This window comes from Chiloscyllium plagiosum, unplaced genomic scaffold, assembly GCF_037043375.1.
Source record: "Chiloscyllium plagiosum isolate Xiang-an unplaced genomic scaffold, Cpla_swu_hap1 HiC_scaffold_40, whole genome shotgun sequence".
Classification (NCBI taxonomy): Eukaryota; Metazoa; Chordata; class Chondrichthyes; order Orectolobiformes; family Hemiscylliidae; genus Chiloscyllium; species Chiloscyllium plagiosum.
This window is the reverse complement of record NW_028270178.1, coordinates 27,353,487-27,367,096: the sequence shown is the minus strand read 5'-3', so window position 1 is coordinate 27,367,096 and position 13,610 is coordinate 27,353,487. Positions and strand designations below refer to the sequence as shown.

General features: G+C 42.3%; 1 pseudogene; it reads right to left on the bottom strand.

Annotated features, from left to right (window-relative positions):
- The window catches only part of LOC148138418 (NACHT, LRR and PYD domains-containing protein 3-like), a 106,228-nt pseudogene that overhangs the window by 43,814 nt on the left and 48,804 nt on the right, over positions 1-13,610 (bottom strand).

The following is a 13,610-nucleotide window of genomic DNA, read 5'->3' as shown; positions in this document are numbered from 1 at the left end:
GAAAAATGGAATCTTGACCAGATGGGCCAATGGGCTGAAGAGTGGCAGATGGAGTTTAATTGAGATAAATGTGAGATGCTGCATTTTGGAATGGCAAATCCGGGCAGGACCTGTACTCAATGGTCAATTCCTGGGGAGTATTATTGAACAAGGAGACCTTGGAGTGCAGTTCCTCGTATCCTTGGACGTGGAGTATTCAGTGGATAGGATAGCGAAGAAAGCGTTTGGAATGTGCTCCTTTATTGGTCAGAGCATTGGTTATAAGAGTTGTGAGATCATGTTCCAGCTGTACAGGAGATTGTATAGGCCACTTTTGGAAAAGTTGTGTGATATTCTGGTCTCACTCCAAAAGGAAGGATTATGTGAAACATGAAAGGTTTAAGAAAGTATTTGCAAGCATATTGCCAGGGATGGGGGGTTTGAGTTATACTGAGAGGTTGAATAGGCTGGGGCTGTTTTCCCTGGAGCATCGGAGGCTGAGGGGTGACATTATAGAGTTGAAAAATTTATGAGGGGCATGGATAGGGCACATAGACAAAGTATTTTCCCTGGTGTTGGGGAGTCCATAGATGAGAAAACATAAGTTTCGGGTGAGAGGAGAAAGATATAAAAGTACCAACGGAAAACATTTTTCATGCAAAACGTGGTGCAGGTGTAGAATGAAAAGCTAGACGAAATGGTGAAGGCTGTTGCAATTACAACATTTAAAATTCGACTGGACGGATAAATTAAGTGGAAAAGGTTAGAGGGATATGGGGACATATTAGACTAGTTTATTATAGAATATCTGGTCAGCAAGGACGACTTGGACCAAGGGGTCTGTTTCCGTGCTCTACATCTCTATTACTGTCACTACGCCCAGTATGCTAAAAGCAGTCGAACAAATGTTTCATTTTATATAAATAAAACACCATGAATCTGAATTCCCGTTTGTAATTGAATCCCCGTCCTTTGTACTCAATGCTCGAGCCTTGTGCAAGGAGAAAACCAAGTTGATGTTTTGAGATCCTTGACAAATGTTCAGACGAAGGTAATCTGATGAAGAATGATTGCATTAACTCTGTTTCACTCTCCACAGATGCTGCCATACCTGTTGAGTTTCACCGGTTGTTTCTGTTTCTCTTTCATATTTCCTGTATCCACAGCCTTTGATTCATTTCATGAAAATGTTTCACTTACCAACCTCCCTCCCGCAAGTAATTTTTACTGCCCTGGAACACTACTGTACTGAATAGGTCCGTCCGCCCATCAAGCTTGTGCTATCAAAGCTAGATGAAATCTAATCTCGTCCCAGGTTGTTCTTAAAGGTTGTGAGGTTTCCACCATCAATACCCTCCCAAGTGTTGCATTCCCACTACTGCCTGGCTGAAAGCATTTTCTCCAAATAGCCCCAACCTCTTACCTTTCACCTTAAAAATTATGCCCCTTTTGACGTCTGTCAATTCCCTGCACCAGTTAGATATGAAGATCTTCCATTGCTCTCTGGGCAGATGAGGATAAGTTTTTATCAGTAATTTCTGATTTGCCTTTTACCTTCTGTCTTTTGCAGTTAATTTCCTGCTCATTTTTATTCTTAAATGGCGGAAATGCGGCCTCTCTAACTGCACAACGCGCTGGCTGTTGGCGGTGACAATGTCTGAACTATTGTTCATTCTCACCAACATCATGCTGTAGCGATTCAGAGTTTTTTTACTACCCAAGGTTTTTCCTTAACATCACTCCTGTGTGCAATGCTGTCTCTGTATTGGTGCGTGCACCCACAGACTGTTCTGTCTGGTTCACTGTCCTTTTCTTCTTTGATTGTTTTCTCGCCATTTTCTGCTTGAAACTGAAGCATAAATATTGGACAGAAAAAGCCTTGACTGTGGCTTTGGCTGCAACTGACATTCTGCTGTGTTTAAAATGTATTCCCTTCTATTTTAGGTATAAACCTGGCAAGAACATTGACAATGTTCCGATTTTCTGCATAACAAAGTCAAGTTCTTTTACTGATCCCAGATGGCTGGGATTTAAATGGTTTGATATCATTTTAACTCATTTCACCCCATTCCTGTTAATTCTGTTGATGAACACTCTGACGGTCAGGCACATTTTAGTGGGCAGTCAAGTCCGCAAGAGAATGTGGTGTCAGAGGAAGGGAGAGAGTCACAAAGACACAGAGATGTAGAGTCGGAGGAAGTCGGTGATTTCCCTCTGAACCATATCCATCAGCATCATACTTCTGTGGTTAGTGTACATTGCAAACGTCTTTTACATTAACATGAATGAAGCACGTCGTTTGTTGAACTGGCGTCTAATCCAGTTTACGTTCCCTGGAGAGAAGCTAAAGGATTTAAGCTGCAGCACGAACACACTATTTTATGCAGTGACTCTGCCCAAGTTCAGACAGAAGTTCAGGAATGCGGTGCACCAACTGGTTACGTAATTTCTTGACTTAAAATGCAACGAGGATGGAAAGGGGCTTGGAGGAGTGATTCGAAATGATGGACTGGCTCTGAGTGATGGGTTTTCTGTAACATTGGGTGTTCACAGACTGCCCTGTGGATGAGCGTTACAGACTGGCAGGAGGGGTCTCTGCATTTGCACTGCGGGGAGAATGGGAAGGGTCAAAACTGTCTCTCCTGCACCACGATGATTGTTAGATTCTCTCTATACAACTCACAATTAACACTTTGTTACAAGTAAAAGGTTCCGTGTGCTGATGATGCCCTAATCTGAATGGGTTATTGTTACATGCACATTTATTTTTGAGACAGTTTGTTGAGTCCACCCCTTGTCTCCTCCCATCACAAGGATATTGCTTTCTCTCTCTCTCTTTCTGCCTCTTTCTATCTGTCTTTGTTCCTCTCTTTCTCTCTCGCACTGTCCCCATCTCTCAGCTTCTTGCTCAGTTTCACTCTCTCTCTCTGTTTGCTTTGCTGTATGTGTCCCTCACTGTCTGTATCATTCTCTCTCCTTCTGTCTTTCTACCTGTTTATGTGTTTTTCTGTCCCTCTGTCTCCATTAATGTCTCTCCTTCTTTGTCTGTCTATTTAGTTCTTTGTCCCTCTCTGTCTCTCCCTCGCCCTCTGAGTTTTTTTTTTAATTGGACCATGTCAGACACTTGTTTTCTCAGTCTAACACATCCTCACTTACACTGACTCAAATCCGTTCCTGATCCATACAATCACTGATCTTTCCCCAGGCAATGAGTTTGCAAAATACGAAGTGCACAGATACATTAGAAATCCTTTGACACATTACTGTAATTAAGTCTGCTGAACTTTGATCATTTCCCTTTCCTTTCCATGTGCTGTGCGGGAGGTGTATTCATGAATTTACCTTTCAGTGTGTGAGGGTCTCTGTATGTCTCTATGTGGGGTGGAGGGACGTCATTGCCTTTTTGAGGAACTCACTCTGTGTGAGAGCGTCCCTCCGTAATTGTCATCCGTGAGTGTGACACATTATGAGTATGTTTATGCATCTGTGTGTGTGTGTTTCACTTTGTGTGTATTGCGAAGAATGTCTGTGACTTCAACTTCAGTTGTTTATGTATTTGGAATGTTATTCAGTCTATATGCGAGTGTTTCTGTGAAGTTGAGTGCACGCTACTGTGCCTGTGTGATTGTGTACCTGTGTGTGTTTTGCACATGTGCATCTGATGCGTTTGTGCTTGTGTGCATGCTGTATTTGCGGTTACAGTCCTATGACTGTGTGGTTTTCTGTGTGTGTGCTTGTGTGTGGGGGTGTGGTGGTGTTACTATCAGTATGTCATGAAGGCTTTGTGATTCTATGTGTGTATGTGCCTCTGAGTGTCAGTGTATTATTGTGGGAATGTGGGATGTGTCTCTACCTGGCTGTGCTCTTTTTTAAGCAGGTGAGTGTGTTGATCAGACTGTGTTTGGCTGTCTGTCCGTGTGTCAAGATCTTTCTGTGCCCCCAGCAGGATCTCTCTGTTCCTCTCTTGGGTGTGTCTCAGTTTGTTTCTGAGTATCGCTCTCTGTCTGTATCGTATTGTGATTGTAGTTCATTAACTGTGTTTGAATGTGTTTGTGTGTATGCATAAGAAGTTTCTGTCAGTTATTGCAGGTTGGCGTATAATGTCTCTTACTCTGTGTTCGTTTATATATGTGTTGGGGCAGTGGGTGTAATTCTGTGTCTCTATGGAGATGTGTTCTTATATCTCAGTATAACAATTTCTCTGTGTGTGGACAGTATACATCAGGCATGTACATGGGTGTGTTACTTTCTCTGTCAGCATGTCTGTATTTGTGTGTGTGTGTGTGTATTTGTTACGATATCTCAGTATGATTGTATTCCTTTGTGAGTGGACGTGTATGTGTTCTGTCTGAACATTTATGTCTTTCTTTTTTGTCTCAGTACGTCTGTTTTTCCGTGTGTGTGCGTGCGTGCGTGTGTGTATGTGTGTGTATGCACGCATGTGAGTAGTTGTGCAGTCTTCTGCACTCTAATTGTATTTCTGTGTGTTATGAAGGTGTGAGAATATTTCTGTCGTCTTTGTGTCAGTGTGTTCCCCCATTTCAGTTTGACTGTGTTATTTTGTGTTGTGCATGTGCGTGGGTGTATGTGTGCGTTTGTTTGTTAGTCTGTTCCTATATCCCACTTTGACTGTATTTCTGTGTGTGGGTGTGCTTTGTGAGTGTGTGAGAGTGTGGGTGTGTGTCTGCGTGTATGTGTATATGTGTGTGAGAGTTTGGGTGTGTTTCTGTGTCCCTCTGGGTATGGTTCTGTCTATGTCTGATCATGAGACTCCCTCTCCTGAAAAAGGAGATTTGAACCATTCAGCAGGTCACGGTCACAGATTGCTTTCAATGGCTTATTTCTGACAACCTGGGAAATATCTAAATATCAATTTCAGTACCTCCTGCATCCTGATAGCTGAACTGTTCCTTCAGTACAAGGACCGAAGTGTAATTAACTAAACAACACAGCGGAATATTCAGTGAAAGGCCGGAGTCCAATTCTTTTGTCCATTTTTGAACCAAGGATGCAATATGTAAATATTGTTTTCTTGTTGAAGCTATTTGTGTCCATATAAATGTTGTTACATATTGCATTATACGTCAATACAACGCAGGAGCGGAAGTAGACCATTTGGCCCATCGGGTCTGCTCTGCCATTTGAACATGAATGACCAATTCTTCAAATCTGTTCTCTTGCCTTCTCCTCTTAACTTATGATTCCCATACCAATCAGGAATCCATATATCTCTAGTTTTAATATATTTGTTATGGACCAAACCCTTTCAATACATGTCAAGATGATAGCCCAGACCCTAACTTTTCTACTTGTTTTGAGCAATTTTAAAGTGTGTATACCAGAAGAAATTGAGCTCCTGATAACCGAATGAAACACTAACAAAAGAGAAAAGAATACAGAATAACGTAACCTATCAGAAAACACACCAGACGATCCCAAATTAAATATTGCTCCAAATCCCTGCAACAATCCCCACAAACACCCCATGACAGAACGGTTGAAATCAAACACAGTGTCTTACAGCAGAGATGTCAGAGAGAAATTCAACGTGGAACAACTTCTTCCATGTAGCTGTTCCTTTTACCAGAAGTTTGAAAAACTGACTGATTACGAACACCAAACCAAACTAAATCAGACCAGAGAAAAACTGAGCTGGGAGAATTGGCCACTCCGCTGTCATTTGTTTGTTTACATCCAAACCTTCTCCTGAGCAGTGTCTGTTAGCTGTGACAGATCGCACCCAGACTAGACACCCGGGAACCGCTACATTTGCCAAAACTCCAAGAAAAAAAAAATGAAGGACAAAATAAACTTTGTAAAGGAGCAACATCATCACACAGTCAATGTCCTCGCCTCCACAGACTTTTGCGTCAATTGTTTCCATAGATTACCTATCCGCTGTCTGCAGAAATTCATTCTCATTTCTGTTCCAAAAGTCGTCTCTCCATTCTGTGCCTGTGCCCTCAGGTCCGAATCTCTCCGATGTATGGGTAGAGCTTACAAGCAGAAGCTGAAATGAAAGCACTCTTCACAACACGAAGTACAATGCTGGTCTGAGGCTGTGAATGACAGTCTCTGGGACTGCTTAGAATTGATGTACTGGATCGTGTCAAGTACTCAGCAGAAAACCTGGATGAGTAATCACCACCATCATTAGCAAATGCATGGAAGACTGCAGAAATAAATTCAAGTGTTCTCCAAGCGTAGACATTGGGTGAATCAGGAAATCCACTCCCAACTGAAGACCAGACAGGCAACATTCAAGTTGGAAGACCCAAACCTATGCAGGGGATCCGGACAATACCTCCTCAGGGCCTTCAGGGTCGGCATGAGCAAAGACAAGACCACATCAGAGGCCCATACCTACCAGTCTCTCATCGCCTATGGCAAAGCCGAAAGAACATTACGGGATGCAAAATGAGCATAGCAAGTTAGCGGAAAAAGACACATCGCTGGCTGAGGAGGTCAATGCTTTCTCTGATAGTTTCAGCAGAATACAGTGGCTCAGTGACGCCTGCACCTACATCCCCTAACACACATGTTCCCTCGTTCAAGGCTGAACATGTCATAATCGCCTTCTCGACAGTCAACCCAAGGAAAGCAGCGGGCATGCATGGAGTCCCTGGCCATGCTCTTACATATTGTACAGACCAACTGGCAAGGGTATTCACCGACATCTTCAACGTCTCCTTCCAACAAGCTGACGTCCCCATCTACCTCTAGAAGACCACCACTATCCCCATACCTAAGAAAGCACACACAATGTCCCAACATGCCTTCCCTTTTATGTTTGTGTTATCTGCAAATTTGGCAACAGTGCATTCACTTCCTTGCTACGAGTCCTTCATATACACATCATTTCATGTTTTATGTGCATAATATAAATTATGTTTAGTTGCATGCAAGAGTTGTTTGTGTCTGTATAAATATTGTCGTGTATTAGAGCTGATTGTGTTTGCAAATACTGTTATCGTGTATTGGAACGTAAATAATATTTGTATTGGAGATGTTCCAGTTTATATCCAAGTATTGTTCCATATTTAAGCTCTTAATGTTTATATGTAAGTACTGTTGTATATTATATCTGTTTCTATTTATGCATCAATACAGTACAAGTTCATATTAAGGATATGCCTTTCTTCTTCTTAAAAGCGATACTGTCTCTGACCTTGTGGGGGTGCTACCGAGCTCCTCCAGCATGTTGGGATGGATCTGCAGTCCCAACGCCGGCCAGAGAGCCGGCAGCACAGAGCAGCGGCTGTCGTGTTAGCGGTTGTGGAGACTGATGAGGCAGGAACACCCGTTCACTGGTTATTGTAGAAAGTAAATATTTTTTCTGGAAGGGGTGGCTAGGGGTGGAGGGCATTAATTAAAGAGCATTGGGGAAAGAGGGAGGGTTAAATACAGATATAGATAGTGTTAAAAATACAATAGGAAGAGAATTTAACAGACAATAATGGGGAGAGGATTAAATAGACAATAGGTGAGGGTGAAGTGGAAAGTAACAGGGAGACAGATGAATGCAGGAAAAGGGGGAGTGTGAGACAGAAACGGTGGAAGATTTAATAGAAATTATTAGGAGAAGGAATAAGAGGGAGGAACCTGATTACAGGGACACAGGAAGAGAGTTAATACAGGAGAAACTGAAGGGATTGTGATGAGCTCAGCCAGATGGATCTCCTTGAATATGAGTTCCCTGATTAGGGCTGCTAAACTGGTACAATCAGGAAGTCCTGGCTGACAGATATAAACAAGGTTGTAAGGGTTCTGCTCACTGGAGGAACCAGCTTTGTGCTGGCTGGGTCAGTGTCATGTACTATGCAAGTGTGAATGCAGAGTGACTTGATGGTGGGTTACCACCTTTTTGAAACTTGAGAGGATACAATTCAGAGTAGTAGGGTGAGTGTTGAACACAGTGGAGTAATGTGTTTGTTCAGTTAAGGGGAAATGGAGGGGAGTTAATACAGAGTAATAGGAAAAGAATTAAATGGAGAGTAATGAGGAGAGAGCTGAATGCAGGATAGCAGGGGGAAGGTTAAATATAGGGGAAAGGAAAGGGTTAAATACAGAGTGAATAGGATAAATGAAGAGCAATAGTGAGAGGGCTAATGAGAGAGTAAGAGGCAGAAAGTTTAATACAGAGTGAATGTTAATGATTGTCATGTGTGCGATTTAAGTAGAGCGGAGCAATGGAGAGTACTTGTGAGAAGATTAAACGGGAGGTTTTTTGGACAGGACTAAACAGAGAGTAACACGGAGAGGTTTCAATGCAAAGGAAGAGAGATGGATAATGACAGGGAAATAGAGAAAATCAAATACAGACAGCAATTGGGTCGAGTAAAGAATAAGAGTGGAGGCTAAATACAGACGAAGAGAGGGAGGAGTAAATACCAGGTAGCGAATAGAAGGGATGGATAGAGATAAGGGCTTATACACAGAGAGAACGAGAAAGAGAGAGAGAGTGATAGAGAGGGAAGGAGAGAGAGAGAGAGACAGAGAGAGAGGGAGAGAGAGAGACAGAGAGTGGGAGAGAGAGAGAAATAAAGTGACTGACAAGGTAATCAGAAGGGAATTAAACGCTGGGGAAGAGAGTAGATTGCATACAGGATGATAGAGATGATTAAATAGTGGGGAATAGAGAAAGGATTAAGTGCAGGGTAATAGAGATTATATGGAGCTTTATTCCATGTTGGGGAGAGAAGCAAAGTCTTCCAATGAGCTATCAACAAATGGTCTCATCCTTTCAAATTTCCAAAAGTGAACATTGAGCCTTGCTCTCAATTTGCCCATTCACGCAATTAGTTGCCTCCCTGTTGCATTGCCTCCCAGGATCACGTCTCTCCACCTCACCGACTACTCCTCATTCCCAATGCAATTGTCACTGAACATCACGCAAATTCCCACTGCTCACACCTTCCCTTTACTAAGTGCCTTTTATTTAACAAGTAGAACAGTGTGGACTGATGTAATGTCCATCTGCTGTTCTTGTCCTTACATGAGAGCGGATGAATGGATTTCTGCTGTTCGCATCTGCCAGCTAAAAGTGAAAAATATTGCCTCCTCCAATTCTTCTGTTACCGTTTCAAGAAGGAGCTTTGTTTCTATTCATTCAGGGGATGAGGGCGTCGCTTGCTGGCTCCCGCATTTATCGGCCATCCCTAATTGCCTCGAGGGCAGGTAAGTGTCAACCTCATTGTTATGGTTCTGGAGTCACATGTCGTACTGACCAGGGATGGACAGCAGTTTCCATCTCTCAAGGGTATGATTGAACCAACAACCGGTCATCATTAGCCTCTTTAATTCCAGACTTTTATTGAATTTAAATACTGCCATCTGCTGTGTCCGGGTCCCCAGTACATTATCTGGGTCTCTGGATTGACAGTCCAGTGATAATTCCACAAGGCCATCGCCTCCACCTGCTGAATCGCCTCATTCGGTGTAACAGGTTGGAGAAGGAGCTGTTCAAAACCAAAGGAACTGCAGACGCTGGAAATCAGAAACAAAAAAAAAATCAATTCATTACCTGCATCAAAATGTTACCTCATCCCAGTCTGACATCCTGACAAACCAGGCCATTGCATGAGCCAACCTTCCATTGATGGACTCGGTTAGACCCCTCCCAACGCGGTAATGATCCCCAGCAACTTCTTCTGTCAGGCTGAAGGTACGGAAGCCTGAACGCACACCAGCAGGTTCAGGAACAGCTTCTGCCCAGCTGTCGTTAGACTATTGAATGGTGTCTCATGACTCAAGTAATGCTGATCTATCTCACTCTGATCTCTCTTGTCTGCCATGTGCAATGTGACCTTTGTACATCTGTTTAAATCTTTTGTTCTTTATATTCTTGCTTCGTATGATATACCAGTGTTTCTCATAAGCAAATCTTTTCACTGGGCGTCTGTGCATGTCATAATAAATCAATCAAATCGAATCAAATCAAACTCAGCCATGCTGACCAGATATCCTAAATGGTCCAATTTGGCACATATTACTCTAAACCCTTGCTGTCTATATCCCCACAGAGCCTTCACAAAGGAGGTGAACAATACACCAGAAATGATGGGGCGTAGAGGTGATAGAACTTTCAGTGACTTTTTGTTATTTGTAATTTTTAATAAAATGTGTTTCGAGCTGTAAACTAAGAACTGTTTGCTGAAAATAACTTGTGGCCTTTGAGAGAGCTTGTGGTAAAAGAAACAGACCAAACAATCTTTGTCTGTTTGTGAAGCCAGGCCCTGGGGCTAATTGTCGGATGAGTCCGAACTAAAAGCATTTCTACTGACAGAGTGACCACCGGGAAGTACATCCTGAGGATCAGCAATTCCTTTGATGCCAGTCTATATGTCGTGAAGCACAAAGACAGTGCAGCCTCCCACTTGGTTCCTGTCATCTAATCACGGAGGTCTTAGACGACAGCAGACGGGAGAATCTGCATTAGCGGTTCTGTCTGGAGAAGCTGACCAAGGCACTCAAATCCTTAGAAAAGCGTACACTTTCCAGAAGTGATGGCTTATCACTTGAATTGTTTTCACCTCTGTGGTACTTGATTGGCCTTGTTCTGCTGGAAGTGGACAACAGTATACTTTGAACAGGTAGCCTGTGTGAATTCAACAGGAAAGTTATCATTGCTCTTATCTACATTTAGAAGGAGACAGTGAGGTCGGACGACTAGTTTTACTGCTAAAAGTAATTTACAGAAGCCTGCCTGAGATCATCGCCAATTAGGTCAGATCTGCTGTGAGATCAGTGATTCACCCCGACCCAACCTGTGTTGTACCGGGCAGGATGATCTCTGAGAGCCTCGTGCTGCCTTCACGATATGATTGTATATGAATGAGATAGTGAGTTTGGAAACCTGCATTATCAGCCTGAACCAGGAGAAGGCCTTTGACAGGAAATCGCACACCAACACGTTAGCATTTTATGTTCATTCTCCCCAAATGCAATAATATTGTTACATAATATTATCTCATTGCGTCCGCAAGTTTTGGAGAAAATATAACAAATTGCTGCATGCTTACATCTGTGCTCTTGTGTCAATCCAATACTGTGAGATGTAATCAATCAGTTCTTTCAATGTACATTGTTTCATTAGGTTCTTGGACGGTTCTGACCAGTTCAAGATATTGATGTATTATTTCAGTGTATTTCTGAACAAATATCTCGCACATCATCATAAAGACATATTTTTTTTAAGAAAAGGTTGAGTTTCGACAGTAACGGTATCACTTAACGCACATATTATTGAGGAGCTCTCGAAAATCAACAAGTAACGCACTGGAAATAACTCTGTCCCCCAATCTGTGAGGCACGGGAAGGAAGTGTTTGATCCTGTGGATTCAGAAGCACAATATCTTAAGCGATCCAGAATGTGATTTTGCTGCTCTTCTCTTTCACTCACAGATTGTCTACTTTTCAATTTCGTGTCCGATTCGCTAATTTCCACTTTCAGAAAGTCAATACTTTTTTTCTCCCTGTAAAGATTGTCATGAGATCGGGTAGCTGGAAATTCTTGAATATAAAATCCCTAATTGGGGCTTTTAATCTGTGTCAGTAAGGGAGACCTGGTTGATTCTTAGGGGTGAATGTCAGGGATATTGAGATACAGAGTGCCTGATTCAGTGACAGGCTCCTGTCAAAGGCTCTGCATATGTAAATAAAGCGAGATGAATGGCAGGATGCCGAATCTTGAAGCGTCGTTTCACCAACAAACAGCTTTGGTGCCAATGTGTGCCAGGATCTCTGGCTCGTATCTTTTCATACTTTCCCGCTTACACCCCTGCCTCAACCATAGTACACCCCTCCCCTGAATATGTGCTGACATTGTTCTGAAACTTCCTTGAGCCTGAGTAGCGTCGTGGCAATTTACCATCGTGTACTCCATCTGGACAGATGCTCCTGAAAGAGTCAGTCAGCAATTTAGGTTTGTACCCTGTTGTCACTTGATGTTAGCTCAGCACTCGCTTGAATTTATATAAATCGGAAAAAAAAACAACAAATGAATGGGCACTGGGGAGTCCATGCCCATTTGAATGCTGCATTGATTGCCCAGAATGATATCTGGCCAGCCAGGGTTCAATAATGAGGACCTGAAATGAAACAGACACTTGTTGTATTCCTGGAATTCAGAAGGATCTGAGGGGAGTAAAGTTTTCAAAAGAATAATGGAAACCTCGGGCACTGAATGGATAGAAAGATTTATTGTTGCCTCTTTTATAGGACAAGGAGAGGCATTGAGAATTTTATTAAGGCGTGAAATCTTTCCAAGGCTAAAATGAAGGGGGAATGACTCACATCTTTCCACAATATGTTGCTCAGGCTATGCCTTGGTCACTTACACTGAAACTGCCCTTCCTCTTTTCAGCATTTCCATGTCTTCCTTGTCTTTTACTGTCCCACCTAAGAGTGCGCTATCAGCAAACTTAACATTCGATCTCATCATGCCAGTCATTGATAGAGATTATAAATACTGTATCTCAAGTAATGATCCACAATACCAGCCTGAGAACACGAAAATGAAATGTTGTTCCCATTCTCTGTTTTCTCTCCTTTACCAGTCCTCACACGAAGACACAATTCCCCCATCACTAAAGGACTTAGTGACAATATTGACTACTGCTCAAACATTGGCAATTCTGCATCTTTATGTGTTCAAATCCCTCCCTGGCCTCACCATCAGATATCCCTTCAAGCTATTCCGTCACTTCATCAGTCAGTCATCTTAGCTTTCTTCACTGCACATGTGCAGTACATTGCAGGGAACAGAGAATCACTCACCCATGTCTGCTGGTGTACGGCTCTTGTGTGCCTCAAAGTCAGCTCTGAAATATCTCCAGGTCACGCTCATTCTGGCGGATCCGCATTGATTGGTGCACATGTAAACGTTGAGGATCAAACTCATTTGGGACAAAAATGAATCTGGCCTCAGGAATTGAAAATCTGCGAGTGAAAAAGAAAGCAACAGAAACCATTTATGTCTTCATAAAGGTGTTATACTTCAGAATCCTAGTCTTAAGGATCAGACACTTCACTTACGTGCTGCACAGATTCAGGGGCAGAGTTCTTTTGGGAGCTCTACGTTTTGATTTTGAGGAGATCCTCGATAACAGAATGTTTCATGACACAGTTACTGCTTAAAGCTCACCTTCATTATTTATTGTTTGTGATGCTGTGTGTGGCATTTGGACAGAAATACCACACTTAAATGATTAACGTATTATGTCTCGCAGCATTGAATTGATACAGTAGAACAAGTGTAAGCATATAGCGATTTAATATACTTACTCCAAAAATGACAGAGACGGTACAATAGCATGGCTTAACAACATGCAGAGGAAGCACAATTATCTGGCATTTGATTATCTGAATATCAGATTATCCAGCAAGATTGGAAGTTCCTGATGCTTGGCTATACTATGTTATCCAGCATTAGATGGTCTGCATAAAACTACGGACACAATGCAATCACATGCTTTAACAGTGTATTTGTATTGGGAAAGAGTGATCATAAAATGTTCAAATTGTTTATTAGGATGGAGAATGAAGAAATTGAGACTGAAACTCCGTTCCTGAATCTATATAATGAATTGTATAATTGCGAAATGATGAATTTAGGGACCTCGGTCAAAGAA